A 17425-nucleotide genomic window follows, 5' to 3' on the forward strand; every position below is an offset into this window, starting at 1 on the left:
TCACCCCCACCCCCAGCAGTGCAGGGGCAGCCTTCACCAGGCCCCCACTCATGTCTCCCACCCACCCCACCCCCAGCCACCATGGGCAGCCCCCACCAGGCTCCCACTCATGTCTCCTATCACCCCCACCCCCAGCAGTGCAGGGGCAGCCTCCACCAGGCCCCCACTCAGGTCTACCACCCACCCCCACCCCCCAGCCACCATGGGCAGCCCCCACCAGGCTCCCACTCATGTCTCCCACCACCCCCACCAACCAGCCACCATGGGCAGCCTCCACCAGGCCCCCACCCATGTCTCCCACCACCCCCAACCCAGCCACCATGGGCAGCCTCCACCAGGCCCCCACTCATGTCTCCCACCCACCCCACCCCCCAGCCACCATGGGCAGCCCCCACCAGGCTCCCACTCATGTCCCCTATCACCCCCACCCCCAGCAGTGCAGGGGCAGCCTCCACCAGGCCCCCACTCATGTCCCCCAGCCACCATGGGCAGCCCCCACCAGGCTCCCACTCATGTCCCCTATCACCCCCACCCCCAGCAGTGCAGGGGCAGCCTCCACCAGGCCCCCACTCATGTCTACCACCTACCCCCACCCCCCAGCCACCATGGGCAGCCCCCACCAGGCTCCCACTCATGTCTACCACCACCCCCACCCCCCAGCCACCATGGGCAGCCCCCACCAGGCTCCCACCCATGTCTACCACCACCCCCACCCCCCAGCAGTGCAGGGGCAGCCTCCACCAGGCCCCCACTCATGTCTCCCACCACCCCCACCCCCCAGCCACCATGGGCAGCCCCCACCAGGCTCCCACTCATGTCCCCTATCACCCCCACCCCCAGCAGTGCAGGGGCAGCCTCGACCAGGCCCCCACTCATGTCTACCACCCACCCCCACCCCCTCAGCCACCATGGGCAGCCCCCACCAGGCTCCCACTCATGTCTCCCACCACCCCCACCCCCCAGCCACCATGGGCAGCCCCCACCAGGCTCCCACCCATGTCTACCACCACCCCCATCCCCCAGCAGTGCAGGGGCAGCCTCCACCAGGCTCCCACCTATGTCTACCACCACCCCCACCCCCAGCCACCATGGGCAGCCCCCACCAGTCTCCCACCCATGTCTCCCACCACCCCCACCCACCAGCAGTGCAGGGCAGCCTCCACCAGGCCCCCACTCATGTCTCCCACCCCCCCAGCAGTGTGGGGCACACTCCACCAGGCCCCCACCCATGTCTCCCACCACCCCACCCCCCAGCCACCATGGGCAGCCTCCACAAGGCCCCCACTCATGTCTCCCACCCACCCCACCCCCCAGCCACCATGGGCAGCCTCACCAGGCTCCCACTCATGTCCCCTATCACCCCCACCCCCAGCAGTGCAGGGGCAGCCTCCACCAGGCCCCCACTCATGTCTACCACCCACCCCCACCCCCCAGCCACCATGGGCAGCCCCCACCAGGCTCCCACTCATGTCTACCACCACCCCCACCCCCCAGCCACCATGGGCAGCCCCCACCAGGCTCCCACCCATGTCTACCACCACCCCCACCCCCCAGCAGTGCAGGGGCAGCCTCCACCAGGCCCCCACTCATGTCTCCCACCACCCCCACCCCCCAGCCACCATGGGCAGCCCCCACCAGGCTCCCACTCATGTCCCCTATCACCCCCACCACCAGCAGTGCAGGGGCAGCCCGACCAGGCCCCCACTCATGTCTACCACCCACCCCCACCCCCTCAGCCACCATGGGCAGCCCCCACCAGGCTCCCACTCATGTCTCCCACCACCCCCACCCCCCAGCCACCATGGGCAGCCCCCACCAGGCTCCCACCCATGTCTACCACCACCCCCATCCCCCAGCAGTGCAGGGGCAGCCTCCACCAGGCTCCCACCCATGTCTACCACCACCCCCACCCCCAGCCACCATGGGCAGGCCCCACCAGTCTCCCACCCATGTCTCCCACCACCCCCACCCACCAGCAGTGCAGGGCAGCCTCCACCAGGCCCCCACTCATGTCTCCCACCCCCCCAGCAGTGTGGGGCACCCTCCACCAGGCCCCCACCCATGTCTCCCACCACCCCACCCCCCAGCCACCATGGGCAGCCTCCACAAGGCCCCCACTCATGTCTCCCACCCACCCCACCCCCCAGCCACCATGGGCAGCCTCACCAGGCTCCCACTCATGTCCCCTATCACCCCCACCCCCAGCAGTGCAGGGGCAGCCTCCACCAGGCCCCCACTCATGTCTCCCACCCACCCCACCCCACAGCCACCATGGGCAGCCCCCACCAGGCTCCCACTCATGTCCCCTATCACCCACACCCACAGCAGTGCAGGGGCAGCCTCTACCAGGCCCCCACTCATGTCTCCCACCCACCACCACCCCCCAGCCACCATGGGCAGCCCCCACCAGGCTCCCACTCATGTCCCCTATCACCCCCACCCCCAGCAGTGCAGGTGCAGCCTCCACCAGGCCCCCACTCATGTCTATCACCCACCCCCACCCCCCAGCCACCATGGGCAGCCCCAACCAGGCTCCCAACTCATGTCTACCACCACCCCCACCCCCCAGCCACCATGGGCAGCCTCCACCAGGCCCCCACCCATGTCTCCCACAACCCCCACCCGCAGCCACCATGGGCAGCCTCCACCAGGCCCCCACTCATGTCTCCCACCCACCCCACCCCCCAGCCACCATGGGCAGCCCCCACCAGGCTCCCACTCATGACCCCTATCACCCCCACCCCCAGCAGTGCAGGGGCAGCCTCCACCAGGCCCCCACTCATGTCCCCCAGCCACCATGGGCAGCCCCCACCAGGCTCCCACTCATGTCTACCACCACCCCCACCACCTAGCCACCATGGGCAGCCCCCACCAGCTCCCACCCATGTCTACCACCACCCCCACCCCCCCGCAGTGCAGGGGCAGCCTCCACCAGGCCCCCACTCATGTCTCCCACCACCCCCACCCCCAGCCACCATGGGCAGCCCCCACCAGGCTCCCACTCATGTCCCCTATCACCCCCACCCCCAGCAGTGCAGGGGCAGCCTCCACCAGGCCCCCACTCATGTCTACCACCCACCCCCACCCCCCAGCCACCATGGGCAGCCCCCACCAGGCTCCCACTCATGTCTCCCACCACCCCCACGCCCCAGCCACCATGGGCAGCCCCCACCAGGCTCCCACCCATGTCTACCACCACCCCCACCCCCCAGCAGTGCAGGGGCAGCCTCCACCAGGCTCCCACCCATGTCTACCACCACCCCCACCCCCAGCCACCATGGGCAGCCCCCACCAGTCTCCCACCCATGTCTCCCACCACCCCCACCCCCCAGCAGTGCAGGGGCAGCCTCCACCAGGCCCCCACTCATGTCTCCCACCCCCCCAGCAGTGTGGGGCACCCTCCACCAGGCCCCCACCCATGTCTCCCACCACTGCCACCCCCCATCCACCATGGGCAGCCCCACCAGGCTCCCACTCATGTCTCCCACCACCCCCACCCCCCAGCCACCATGGGCAGCCCCCACCAGGCTCCCAACCATGTCTACCACCACCCCCACCCCCCAGCAGTGCAGGGGCAGCCTCCACCAGGCTCCCACCCATGTCTCCCACCACCCCCACCCCCCATCCACCATGGACAGCCCCACCAGTCTCCCACCCATGTCTCCCACCACCCCCAGCCCCCAGCAGTGCAGGGGCAGCCTCCACCAGGCCCCCACTCATGTCTCCCACCCCCCAGCAGTGTGGGGCACCCTCCACCAGGCCCCCACCCATGTCTCCCACCACCCCCACCCCCCAGCCACCATGGGCAGCCTCCACTAGGCCCCCACTCATGTCTCCCAGCCACCCCACCCCCCAGCCACCATGGGCAGCCCCCACCAGGCTCCCACTCATGTCCCCTATCACCCCCACCCCCAGCAGTGCAGGGGCAGCCTTCACCAGACTCATGTCTCCCACCCACCCCACCCCCAGCCACCATGGGCAGCCCCCACCAGGCTCCCACTCATGTCCCCTATCACCCCCACCCCCAGCAGTGCAGGGGCAGCCTCCACCAGGCCCCCACTCAGGTCTACCACCCACCCCCCAGCCACCATGGGCAGCCCCCACCAGGCTCCCACTCGTGTCTCCCACCACCCCCACCCCCCAGCCACCATGGGCAGCCCCCACCAGTCTCCCACCCATGTCTCCCACCACCCCCACCCCCCAGCAGTGCAGGGGCAGACTCCACCAGGCCCCCAATCATGTCTCCCACCCCCCAGCAGTGTGGGGCAACCTCCACCAGGCCCCCACCCATGTCTCCCACCACCCCCACCCCCCAGCCACCATGGGCAGCCTCCACTAGGCCCCCACTCATGTCTCCCAGCCACCCCACCCCCAGCCACCATGGGCGCCCCCACCAGACCCCCACCCATGTCTCCCACCACCCCCACCCCCAGCCACCATGGGCAGCCACCACCAGGCCCCCACTCATGTCTCCCACCCACCCCACCCCCCAGCCACCATGGGCAGCCCCCACCAGGCTCCCACACATGTCCCCTATCACCCCCACCCCCAGCAGTGCAGGGGCAGCCTCCACCAGGCCCCCACTCAGGTCTACCACCCACCCCCACCCCCCAGCCACCATGGGCAGCCCCCACCAGGCTCCCACTCATGTCTCCCACCACCCCCACCCCCCAGCCACCATGGGCAGCCCCCACCAGTCTCCCACCCATGTCTCCCACCACCCCCACCCCCCAGCAGTGCAGGGGCAGCCTCCACCAGGCCCCCACTCATGCCTCCCACCCCCCAGCAGTGTGGGGCACGTCCACCAGGCCCCCACCCATGTCTCCCACCACCCCCACCCCCCAGCCACCTTGGGCAGCCTCCACTAGGCCCCCACTCATGTCTCCCAACCACCCCACCCCCCAGCCACCATGGGCAGCCCCCACCAGGCCCCCACCCATGTCTCCCACCACCCCCACCCCAGCCACCAACGGCAGCCTCCACCAGGCCCCCACTCATGTCTCCCACCCACCCCACCCCCCAGCCACCGTGGGCAGCCCCCACCAGGCTCCCACTCATGTCCCCTATCACCCCCACCCCCAGCAGTGCAGGGGCAGCCTCCACCAGGCCCCCACTCATGTCCCCCAGCCACCATGGGCAGCCCCCACCAGGCTCCCACTCATGTCCCCTATCACCCCCACCCCCAGCAGTGCAGGGGCAGCCTCCATCAGGCCCCCACTCATGTCTACCACCCACCCCCATCCCCCAGCCACCATGGGCAGCCCCCACCAGGCTCCCACTCATGTCTACCACCGCCCCCACCCCCCAGCCATCATGGGCAGCCCCCACCAGGCTCCCACCCATGTCTACCACCACCCCACACCCCAGCAGTGCAGGGGAAGCCTCCACCAGGCCCCCACTCATGTCTCCCACCACCCCCACCCCACAGCCACCATGGGCAGCCCCCACCAGGCTCCCACTCATGTCCCCTAACACCCCCATCCCCAGCAGTGCAGGGGCAGCCTCGACCAGGCCCCCACTCATGTCTACCACCCACCCCCAACCCCCCAGCCACCATGGGCAGCCCCCACCAGGCTCCCACTCATGTCTCCCACCACCCCCACCCCCCAGCCACCATGGGCAGCCCCCACCAGGCTCCCACCCATGTCTACCACCACCCCCACCCCCCAGCAGTGCAGGGGCAGCCTCCACCAGGCTCCCACCCATGTCTACCACCACCCCCACCCTCCAGCCACCATGGGCAGCCCCCACCAGTCTCCCACCCATGTCTCCCACCACCCACACCCCCCAGCAGTGCAGGGGCAGCCTCCACCAGGCCCCCACTCATGTCTCCCACCCCCCCAGCAGTGTGGGGCACCCTCCACCAGGCCCCCACCCATGTCTCCCACCACCCCACCCCCCAGCCACCATGGGCAGCCTCCACCAGGCCCCCACTCATGTCTCCCACCCACCCCACCCCCCAGCCACCATGGGCAGCCTCACCAGGCTCCCACTCATGTCCCCTATCACCCCCACCCCCAGCAGTGCAGGGGCAGCCTCCACCAGGCCCCCACTCATGTCTCCCACCCACCCCACCACCCAGCCACCATGGGCAGCCCCCACCAGGCTCCCACTCAAGTCCCCTATCACCCCCACCCCCAGCAGTGCAGGGGCAGCCTCCACCAGGCCCCCACTCATGTCTCCCACCCACCCCCACCCCCCAGCCACCATGGGCAACCCCCACCAGGCTCCCACTCATGTCCCCTATCACCCCCACCCCCAGCAGTGCAGGGGCAGCCTCCACCAGGCCCCCACTCATGTCTAACACCCACCCCCACCCCCCAGCCACCATGGGCAGCCCCAACCAGGCTCCCAACTCATGTCTACCACCACCCCCACCCCCCCAGCCACCATGGGCAGCCTCCACCAGGCCCCCACCCATGTCTCCCACCACCCCCACCCCCAGCCACCATGGGCAGCCTCCACCAGGCCCCCACTCATGTCTCCCACCCACCCCACCCCCCAGCCACCATGGGCAGCCCCCACCAGGCTCCCACTCATGTCCCCTATCACCCCCACCCCCAGCAGTGCAGGGGCAGCCTCCACCAGGCCCCCACTCATGTCCCCCAGCCACCATAGGCAGCCCCCACCAGGCTCCCACTCATGTCCCCTATCACCCCCACCTCCAGCAGTGCAGGGGCAGCCTCCACCAGGCCCCCACTCATGTCTACCACCCACCCCCACCCCCAGCCACCATGGGCAGCCCCCACCAGGCTCCCACTCATGTCTACCACCACCCCCACCCCCTAGCCACCATGGGCAGCCCCCACCAGGCTCCCACCCATGTCTACCACCACCCCCACCCCCCAGCAGTGCAGGGGCAGCCTCCACCAGGCCCCCACTCATGTCTCCCACCACCCCCACCCCCAGCCACCATGGGCAGCCCCCACCAGGCTCCCACTCATGTCCCCTATCACCCCACCCCCAGCAGTGCAGGGGCAGTCTCCACCAGGCCACCACTCATTTCTACCACCCACCCCCACCCCCCAGCCACCATGGGCAGCCCCCACCAGGCTCCCACTCATGTCTCCCACCACCCCCACCCCCCAGCCACCATGGGCAGCCCCCACCAGGCTCCCACCCATGTCTACCACCACCCCACCCCCCAGCAGTGCAGGGGCAGCCTCCACCAGGCTCCCACCCATGTCTACCACCACCCCCACCCCCCAGCCACCATGGGCAGCCCCCACCAGTCTCCCACCCATGTCTCCCACCACCCCCACCCCCCAGCAGTGCAGGGGCAGCCTCTACCAGCCCCCAATCATGTCTCCCACCCCCGCAGCAGTGTGGGGCACCCTCCACCAGGCCACCACCCATGTCTCCCACCACCCCCACCCCCCAGCCTCCATGGGCAGCCCCACCAGGCTCCCACTCATGTCTCCCACCACCCCCACCCCCCAGCCACCATGGGCAGCCCCCACCAGGCTCCCAACCATGTCTACCACCACCCCCACCCCCCGGCAGTGCAGGGGCAGCCTCCACCAGGCTCCCACCCATGTCTCCCACTACCCCCGCCCCCCAGCCACCATGGACAGCCCCCACCAGTCTCCCACCCATGTCTCCCACCACCCCCACCCCCCAGCAGTGCAGGGGCAGCCTCCACCAGGCCCCCACTCATGTCTCCCACCCCCCCAGCAGTGTGGGGCACCCTCCACCAGGCCCCCACCCATGTCTCCCACCACCCCCACCCCCCAGCCACCATGGGCAGCCTCCACCAGGCCCCCACTCATGTCTCCCACCCACCCCACCCCCCAGTCATCATGGGCAGCCTCACCAGGCTCCCACTCATGTCCCCTATCACCCCCACCCCCAGCAGTGCAGGAGCAGCCTCCACCAGGCCCCCACTCTTGTCTCCCACCCACCCCACCCCCCAGCCACCATGGGCAGCCCCCACCAGGCTCCCACTCATGTCCGCTATCACCCCCACCCCCAGCAGTGCAGGGGCAGCCTGCACCAGGCCCCCACTCATGTCTCCCACCCACCCGCACCCCCCAGCCACCATGGGCAGCCCCCACCAGGCTCCCACTCATGTCCCCTATCACCCCCACCCCCAGCAGTGCAGGGGCAGCCTCCACCAGGCCCCCACTCATGTCTACCACCCACCCCCAGCCACCATGGGCAGCCCCCACCAGGCTCCCACTCATGTCTCCCAACACCCCCACCCCCCAGCCACCATTGGCAGCCTCCACCAGGCCCCCACCCATGTCTCCCACCATCCCCACCCCCCAGCCACCATGGGCAGCCTCCACCAGGCCCCCACTCATGTCTCCCACCCACCCCACCCCCCAGCCACCATGGGCAGCCCCCACCAGGCTCCCACTCATGTCCCCTATCACCCCCACCCCCAGCAGTGCAGGGGCAGCCTCCACCAGGCCACCACTCATGTCTCCCACCCACCCCACCCCCCAGCACTGTGGGGCAGCCTCCACCAGGCCCCCACCCATGTCTCCCACCACCCCCACCCCCCAGCCACCATGGGCAGCCTCCACCAGGCCCCCACTCATGTCTCCCACCCACCCCACCCCCCAGCCACCATGGGCAGCCCCCACCAGGCTCCCACTCAAGTCCCCTATCACCCCCACCCCCAGCAGTGCAGGGGCAGCCTCCACCAGGCCACCACTCATGTCTCCCACCCACCCCACCCCAAGCCACCATGGGCAGCCCCCACCAGGCTCCCACTCATGTCCCCTATCACCCCTACCCCCAGCAGTGCAGGGGCAGCCTCCACCAGGCCCCCACTCATGTCTCCCATCCACCCCCACCCCCCAGCCACCATGGGCAGCCCCCACCAGGCTCCCACTCATGTCTCCCACCACCCCCACCCCCCAGCCACCATGGGCAGCCTCCACCAGGCCCCCACTCATGTCTCCCACCCACCCCACCCCCCAGCACTGTGGGGCACCCTCCACCAGGCCCCCACTCATGTCTACCACCCATCCCCACCCCCCAGCAGTGCAGGGGCAGCCTCCACCAGGCCCCCACTCATGTCCCCCTGCCCACAGGCCCTGACAATCCTCAAGCATGGGCCTCATTGCCAGCCACCACAGCCCAAAGACACAACCAAGTATTACATGTGCCCATGATACTACTCCAATGGAAACAATGTAAATCAACACATGTGTCTCACACACACACACAATGGTTGCAAGTGAACCTGAAAACCCATATCATGACATGCATGAAAACAATGAGATGAAACCACACATTGAAGAATGAAAACATTAAAATAATGTATTAAAAACAACAGTAATGGCAATCAAAAATAAACAAAATACACAAGTAAAAAAATAACAAAATTAAGCTGGCTGTCCCTTTTCAAATTAAAATCAATAAATGATAATCCAAAACAATGTCATCCAAAGTTCAAGTCCATAAAAAGGAAATGAAGGGAAAAAAGAAATAGAAAACCTTTGCTCCATGGAAAAAAATATTCATAGTAAAAGAAATATCCAAATGCAAAGTCCAACTATGTACAAAGTATCCAGGGTCCATCATCCCAACAGAAGAAATGAAACCTACCAAAAAACCTATCTAAAATGGAACTATGTACAAAAGGTGGAGCAGTGTCCGTCGACTCCAAATAAAAATAAACTATAAAGGAAACCTATCACTAAATAACTATATACAATGGCGGCGGGCCAGTCCAGCGGCTCACTCAGTGGTGTCCCGGGCCAGGGCATCATCAAACTCCTCATCTATGTCCCGGAGGCGGTCCTGTTCCATGGCCCCGAGGGTCCACAGGGACGCCGACATGTTCACCTCCAACTCCCTGCGGATTGCCTCGAGGCACTCGGCCCGCCTCAGGGTCCTCCGCATGGAGATCTCCGCCCTGACCATCGTGAGCCGCGCCTCTTCCGCCCGTCGCCGCTCCGCATCTATGGCGTGGCCCATCCGCTGCCACACGGAAGACACTTCCCATCCAGGGTCCTCCTGCCCTCCGGCCGATGTCTGCCCCTCCGATGTTGAAGGCCCGAGCTATCGTGGCTCCCACCTACAGCCTCCTTCTGCTGCAGCTGCTGCTGTCCATGTGCCCTGTCCGATGGTGCCTGCACATCCTCCTCCAGCTGGGGTGCAGTCGTTGATGTGGCCACCCCTGCTGGACCTCTGACTCCCGACTGTGGCAGGGATCTGTTGTCCACCAGCCTGGCCGCACGGTCGGAGGCAGCTCCACAGGTCACCCAGATGACACATGGGTGGGAAGATGGCATGGAGGACGACTGGGGCATAGGGGGTTCCGTGGAGGAGGGGGTCGGAACAAGGTCCAGGAAACGGAGGAATCCAGCCCGGGTGATCTGTCGCAGTGGGTCAACGTGGTCAACGAGCCATGCGAGAAGACGTGCAGACTCCTCATGAAAAGACTGCAGGTCAGCTTGCATGGCCCGTTGACGCAACGCCACCCCACCCTGGACAGGCTCCACCTGGTGCAGGATAGCCACATCCGCAGGGAGAGGAAGGCCAGGAAGCCAATCCCCTCCCTGAGAACGGGTCTGGAGGTAGGCATCCCCACTGGTGCAAGATGATGCAGTGACAGGAGCAGGGACAGGATTGCACACAGGCACCTCCGCGGCAGCCTGTGCAGCCTCCTGTCCCTGATCCTGCACTGCACCATTAGCACCAGTGGAATACCCACCTCCAGACCCCGCCTCTGTCGCTTTCATGGCCTCCTCCTCCTCCAAACCCCCCACCAACCTGGATGACTCTGTGCCATCTTCCTCCGTTGGGCCCTGTGGGGTCCCAGCTGCCCCTTCTGCTGCCGAGGAGTCCAACTCCAACCTCCGCCTCTTGGACCTCCCCTCGGCAGCTGCGGCCTGGGACACGGCACCGGACTCCTCACTCCCCAACGAGATCAGAACCTGGGAGGGGATCCGGGCCTTGCGTCTCCGGCTGGTGGTGCGACCCCTGCCGCTGTGCTCCACAGTACCTTCTCTGCCCTCTTCATCAGATGACGCTGCAGACAGGGAGAAAGAAAACACAGGCATCAGGGCACTGTACAATGGACTCATACACACATGACAGTTATACATGAGTGGCATTGGTAAACCTCAGACATGGCATCACAATCCCCAACACACATGTCATTTCAACTTGCACACAGGAGCCATGCCACAGCCATATTGCAACAGCCAGCACCATCCATTCACATACAACAGCATGAGCAGCCAAAGGTCATCCACACAAATGATGCAACATAGGGAGTACACTACACATGCACACACACCACCAAACTTGCATGCATGTGTACACCTCCGCCAACTGTCGCAGTGTTCCGATCGACATCCATGTCACACCTGACAATAATTCCTCCACATCCTGTGCCATGCAAGCCCACACACACAAGCACCATCCATGTGTCACACATGAGACCCCTCGCATGTGTCACCCTCACGGCCCTGTACACCCCCCCCTACTTGCCCACATAAAAATACATGTTCAACCTGCACACTCCTGGCACACCACACGCACAGCTTACAATCAGTATGCATGTACACTTACCGCTCGACTCCAGACGGGTCTGCCTCTCAAGGACCTGGATGTGGAGCGCTGGGGATATGCGTTCCAGGACCCTCATCTGATCTTCCGACAAGTGGCCCCGGCGCCCCTTAGCATCCGCTGCCTTCAGGAGGCGCCGGGCCTTGTTGAGGGTCCTGGACCTGAAGTCCTCCCAGCGCTTCCTGACACGTTCGTAGTCGCGGACTGCCACCTCCTCTGCGTTGATGGCAGTCATGATGTCCATCCAGATCCGAGTCCGTCCTTTCTTGTCGGCGCGCAACCTTCCGAAGAGGGCATCATACTGCCCCAGGACATCCTCCACCAGGACACCAACTTCGGTGGCAGTGAAGCTGGTGCCCCTCTGTCTCCTTGGCCGGGGGTTGCCACTGGTGCCAGATGTCGCAGTGCCCGACATGGCAACCACAGAGGCAGGAGTGGGTGGGCAACTGGGTCCTGGGGCTGGGCTGTGGGGCGATGGAAAAGCAGTCGGGAGTCTTCGGTTCCAGCAAGGGTGGCCACAGCAACAGCACCCCTGGCTGATGTGCAGGCAGCAAATGGCAGGGCACGTGGGCAGCAGGCAGTCAGGCAGCAGCAGATGGCAGGTGGGAGCGTGCTCAGGGCTCTGGGGGGCAGTAATTCGGCCTTCTGGGCAGGAGCGTGGTATTCCGTGTGTGAACGCGTGGCCAGCTTGATACGGAGTGATTTTGCACGTGAAAATCCAGCACGTCTGCGTGTAAATCGAGGAAAGGCCCTTAGCGCGTAAGCACGTCAGCACACGTCTGTACATTCATTGGCCCAAAGGCCACCAGCATATTCGCGTCTATGAAGTCACGTGCACGTTGAATATGGCACACGTTTGAAATGTTGCGTGTTAAAAAATGAAAGACACGTCCGAGTGTCAAAGCGTGTAATTGGTGGAAATGGCCTTAGCACGTACACGCGGAAGTGACAAAGCGTGTAATTGGTGGAAATGGCCCTAGCGCGCACACGCGGATGTGACGCTGGACGTGTGGGCCTGCATAAAAGGTACGTGTAGAACACCATTTCCTTGTACATGCTTTTCGTGGAGAGCGAGTGGGTGAAATCTGTACTTCTTGTCGTTTCACACGCGATTTACTTCACGGCGTTTCAAGTTCGTACTCCCTGTTACCTCTGACAGCTTTTTCTCTTTTTTCTCTTTTTCTGGTTTTCCTGGGCCTGTTCCCTCAAACAGCGTTCCCTTATACTGTTGTCCTGTCTCTTCAGACAGCGTACAATTCTTCTTTTGGCGGGGGTGTTGCCAACGCGCACACACGCTTCTTTTTCACGCTCTTTTTCCTGGCAGACGGTGAGTCACGCACGTATCTAACATCTGTGCTTGCCCCGTGTGTAGCCTACCCCTTCAGAGGTCATTCTAGGCTGCGTGTGACACGCATACGTTCATTCTTGTGTTACTGGGTGCCACAGCGTAGTGCAGGTTTTTTATTCTGCACACGTGGTCTAGGAGGGGTTGCGTGCACGTTATCTCCCTTTTTTGGGCTTCCTGTGCGTTGCGTGACCCGTCATCTAGCCCAACAGCACGCCAGTTGCCCTTGAAGTGTTACCTTGCCACAACATTGTTGCTTATTTTTCTCTGTTCATTCAGGCAGATTGTTTGCATTCCACCACTTTTACTAGGCATTTCTCTGTCCTCTAGTCACATGTCTGACATGGCTATGGTAAAGTGGAGTGACTTTGTTACCTGGATATCATTTGTTTAGACATGTCCCTGTGCAATCAGACCATTTTGGACTGGCAGCTCCAGGTGAAAAATCAGACCTGTTTGAATTAGAAAAGCTATTACATGAGGGAACTGGACTGAATGAATAAGTGCTGCCCTCCTTTCCATCTTCACTCAATAGCAATGGTACATGCCATCTGTGTGATGGCATGTGTATTTCACCTGGCAATCACAGGCCAATGTGTGATGCCACTGCTAGGCATTATGCAGCAAATGTGTTCATCTTCCATCTTGGTGTCATCAATGTGTGCCATTTGCCTCCCCTTCATACGCAGTGAGGGTGCATGCATGGGAGGGTTTTAGTCATGTGGGACATGTGTCAATCAAGTACTGGTTCTGTTGCTTCTTAGCCCTCATTGTGTGCCATGGTGCTAATGCCTGTTTCCATTTGTTTTCTTTTATGTCTTTGCACGGGAAGACGCACCTGATACTGCTGGGGTTGTGGAGATAGTGCAGACCCAGGAGGGGTCTGAGGGCCGACCGACCACCAGTGAGGGACGTGGTGTGGTGGTGGGTGAGAACCCACAACTGCTGCAGGTCGTGCTCTCAAGGGGTGTCTCTGGCTGCACCTCCCCCGAGCTATACTCAGGTGTTGATTCGGATGATGAGACCTACGTGCCGTCGCAGGTGAGTGTTCCTGGGAGGGATTCTGTTCTGTCCGACCCACCTGCACCAGGGTTAGAACCCTCAATGAGGATGTCAGTTTTGTCAGCTATGCCTTTGGTGGTTACGGATGCAGGGTTACACTCCGCGACATCTGATCCTTTTCCTGAGCCAGCAGATCAGAGGGGGAATGCAGTCCTGCAGCCTCAGGCAGTGCCGGCACAGCAAGGCGCAGTTCGCCTCGCCCCAGACAGGTGTGGTGCCCGCCGACGTGGTGGCCGTACACCACCTGGCAATACCGCATGGGAACAATCCATTTACGGTATGGCAACCCAACAGGCAGCATCATCAGAGATGATGGCTCAGGCCATGGATAGGGTGGCCACTTCCATTGTCCCCCCGAAAGGCTGATGGAGCGACTACAGCAGGCAACCGACTCCATCTGCCAGTCACACAGGGAGGACATGTTGGCGTCCAACAGGGACAGGCGGGCGGCACTGGCGACTCTGCAGGAAGCCATCTCCATAGAGTCCCAGGGCCACAGGGAAGCCCTGAGGCTGGAACTCCTTCACCTCAGGACGACTCTTGTTGAGTTTGAGGCTTCAACAAACCGAAGGACAGAACAGAGGCTGGAGCGTCTCACCCGTACGCTCTCAGCTGAGATGCAGCCAACTAGGGTGGAGGTCCGGGCATCCCGTGAGTTGTTGCATGGGGACCTCCGCACCCTCATCCTCCAGAACGAGACCTACCACACCCGCATGCTTGCAGCCATGGAGGAACTGACTAGGGCCTTGCGTGGGCTGCCTCCCATAGTGCCACCACCTCCGGATGCAGCTGCACAGGGTGAGAATAGCGACAGCAGTGATGCTCCCACAATAGGGTAGCCGTGTGGGCCATGAGCCCACGGAGGTGTTTTTTTTTCACAAGATCCACACATGTGGGTTTTGGTGTGCACCCTGTCCTCGTACCTCCTGGGTGGCCTCCCCAACCCCCCTGGGCCCATTAATGGCCATTTTTGATTTTTTTTAAAAAATGTTTTTAAATTTTTTTTTTGTTTTTTTTGGGACAGTGTGTTGCCTTGTGTGGCTCCCGTGGGCAAACGCTGCATTGTGGCTGGGCACATGCAGGCTTGTCATGTATTTGGTTCAGATGCTTGGGTTTTTGTCACACACACCCCTCCTGCTTCCCGTTTCCATGGGCTTGCAAAGGGTGTGCCCAAGTGACATTGACGTACATGGTGACATTGGACTCCAACTACATGTGTGGGTAGTCTAGTCAATACTGTGTATACATTCCTAATGCATATTGCTGTTGTGTTGTACACTGCATGTTGCATTGATGTGTAACTCATCATCCATGTCTACCTCCTAATTTGCAGGTCCTTCCCTCATGTCTACACAAGGCCCTCTACTTTGGAGATGGAGTCCATGTTGGCAGCAGTGCACCTACAACTCTACATGGCGGCAACACTGTACAGTTGGAAGTGGTGGGAGTGCAGGCATTTCCAGGTGGTGAGACTACCAATTTCTTACATTCGTAATGTCATGTTAATGGTAGTTTTGAGGGTCAGTAGCTGATAAGTGTTATTGCTAAATACCTGCTCAAGTGTGTTGTTGGTCCTGCACTACTGTGAGCATTTCAGGTGTCGCGAGTTTCAATTAGGGACACTGTACTTTGTGACACTTGTGCCATGTTGTGGGGATTACTTTGTTTACCCGCACATAGCATGACATGGCATGGTGTGTCGTGTGGCGGTGCTGGGGATGGGTTGGGTGACATGGCACTGTCCTCATGTTGCATTTTGCAAGTGGGTATTCATTTTAGCTGCATGAATGTGTTTTTTCACGAAACTGCATTGGTGCTGTCTGTGTAGGTAGGGATGCACACATTGTAACACTTCCAGGTGAACAATCTGAGGCTGATATGGTTTTCACGGTTGATTCTCCAGATATTCAGGATCATTGTCAGGTTGAGTCATCATTGATTGTCAGATGGTATGTGCCAGGGCAGTGTGCACTCCACAGGGGTGTGATTTCTATGTGAAGTAATTAGCCACTAGCTGTGTACGGGCTGCCTCCCCCGTGCCCTTTCCCCTCCCATGTGCAGCAGGCGGGCATGTGGTTGGGGATGTGGGGGCACCACCATGTCCATGGCCAGGCCCCGGCGTGTTGCAATGTTGTGCAGGACACATGCTGCCACTATGATCCTGCACACTACTGGGGGAGCGTATAACAGCTGCCCGCCAGAACGGTCAAGGGAGCGAAAGCGTGACTTAAGCATTCCGAATGTGCGCTCCACTATGCCCCGGGTTGCAATGTGGGCTGTGTTATATCTTACCTCGGGTGGCGTGGTGGGGTTCCGAATTGGCGTCATCATGTGGGGGCTGAGAGGGTAGGCACTGTCCCCTGTGGAGGTGGTGATGGGTATCATTGGTGGGGTTGTGACCTTGCTCAGTATCTCACATGCATGCATGTGCAGTGGCATTCATACTCACCAAGCAGCCATGTATCGCCATGCCGCCCAGCTTCTAGGTCCCGGCTTAGGGTGGACATTCGGTAAATGAAGCTGTCGTGGGTGGACCCGGGATAGTTGGCATATACTGAGGTGATGATTCCCTTGGCATTACATACTACCTGCACGTTGTTGGAATGCTAGTGCTTGCGGTTCCTATAGATGTGCTCAGATGCCCTGGGGGGACGTAGAGCCACATGGGTGCAGTCGATGGCACCTAGCACTTTGGGGAATCGTGCCACACCGTAAAAATCCAGGGCGGCAGCATGCCTTTCTGCAGGTGTTCTGGGCAGGTATATGTGCCTGCGGACTGATGGGCGCGCAGTGATGATGTTCAAGACCTGGTGTAGGCAGCGTGACTGCGTGGCCTGTGACACCCCACCCACTATGGCACTTGTCCGCTGAAATGATCCAGTGGCTAAGAAGTGCAGTACATTGAGGACCTTCTCCAGGGGGCTGAGTGCTTGGGAGAACAGGGTGGGTGATGTGAGGTCATCCTCCCACTCACTCACCAGGTCCAGTATTATGTGGGGTGGAAACCTGTACCTCCCATACACCTGGTCATCAGGCATCCCAAAAAGGCTGGTTCTGGGTGTGAAAATTCTGGGCCTGACTATCCTCCTCCTCCTCCTTTGGTAGCCCACGGCCACTGCTGCTAGGAACGGTTTATTCATCCTGGCGTCTGAGCTTGTTAGTTTTTTGCGCGCAAATTTATGCATCGCAGGTCGACGTATGCCTGCTTCCTACTGGCGTACGAGTTTCTTTGTGCATGTTGTAGGCGAGCGTGTGAAACTTCCCGCGCACCCCTGAAATCCACGTACCCAGGCCAATAGCGTGTGGAAATTCCCGCGCACCCCTGAATACACATGCGCTGATGTACTCGCGTGTGTAAGTGCCCGCGCACCCCTGAAATACACGTACATAGGCCAATCGCGTGTACGCGCACTTTGGTCCAATTACACGCGATGACACTCTGACGTGCAGTCTTTCCACGTGTGCTCCGTCATCACGTGCTATGACGGA

Source organism: Ambystoma mexicanum, chromosome 6p, assembly GCF_040938575.1.
Source record: "Ambystoma mexicanum isolate Mex_15411 chromosome 6p, UKY_AmexF1_1, whole genome shotgun sequence".
NCBI classification, from domain to species: Eukaryota; Metazoa; Chordata; class Amphibia; order Caudata; family Ambystomatidae; genus Ambystoma; species Ambystoma mexicanum.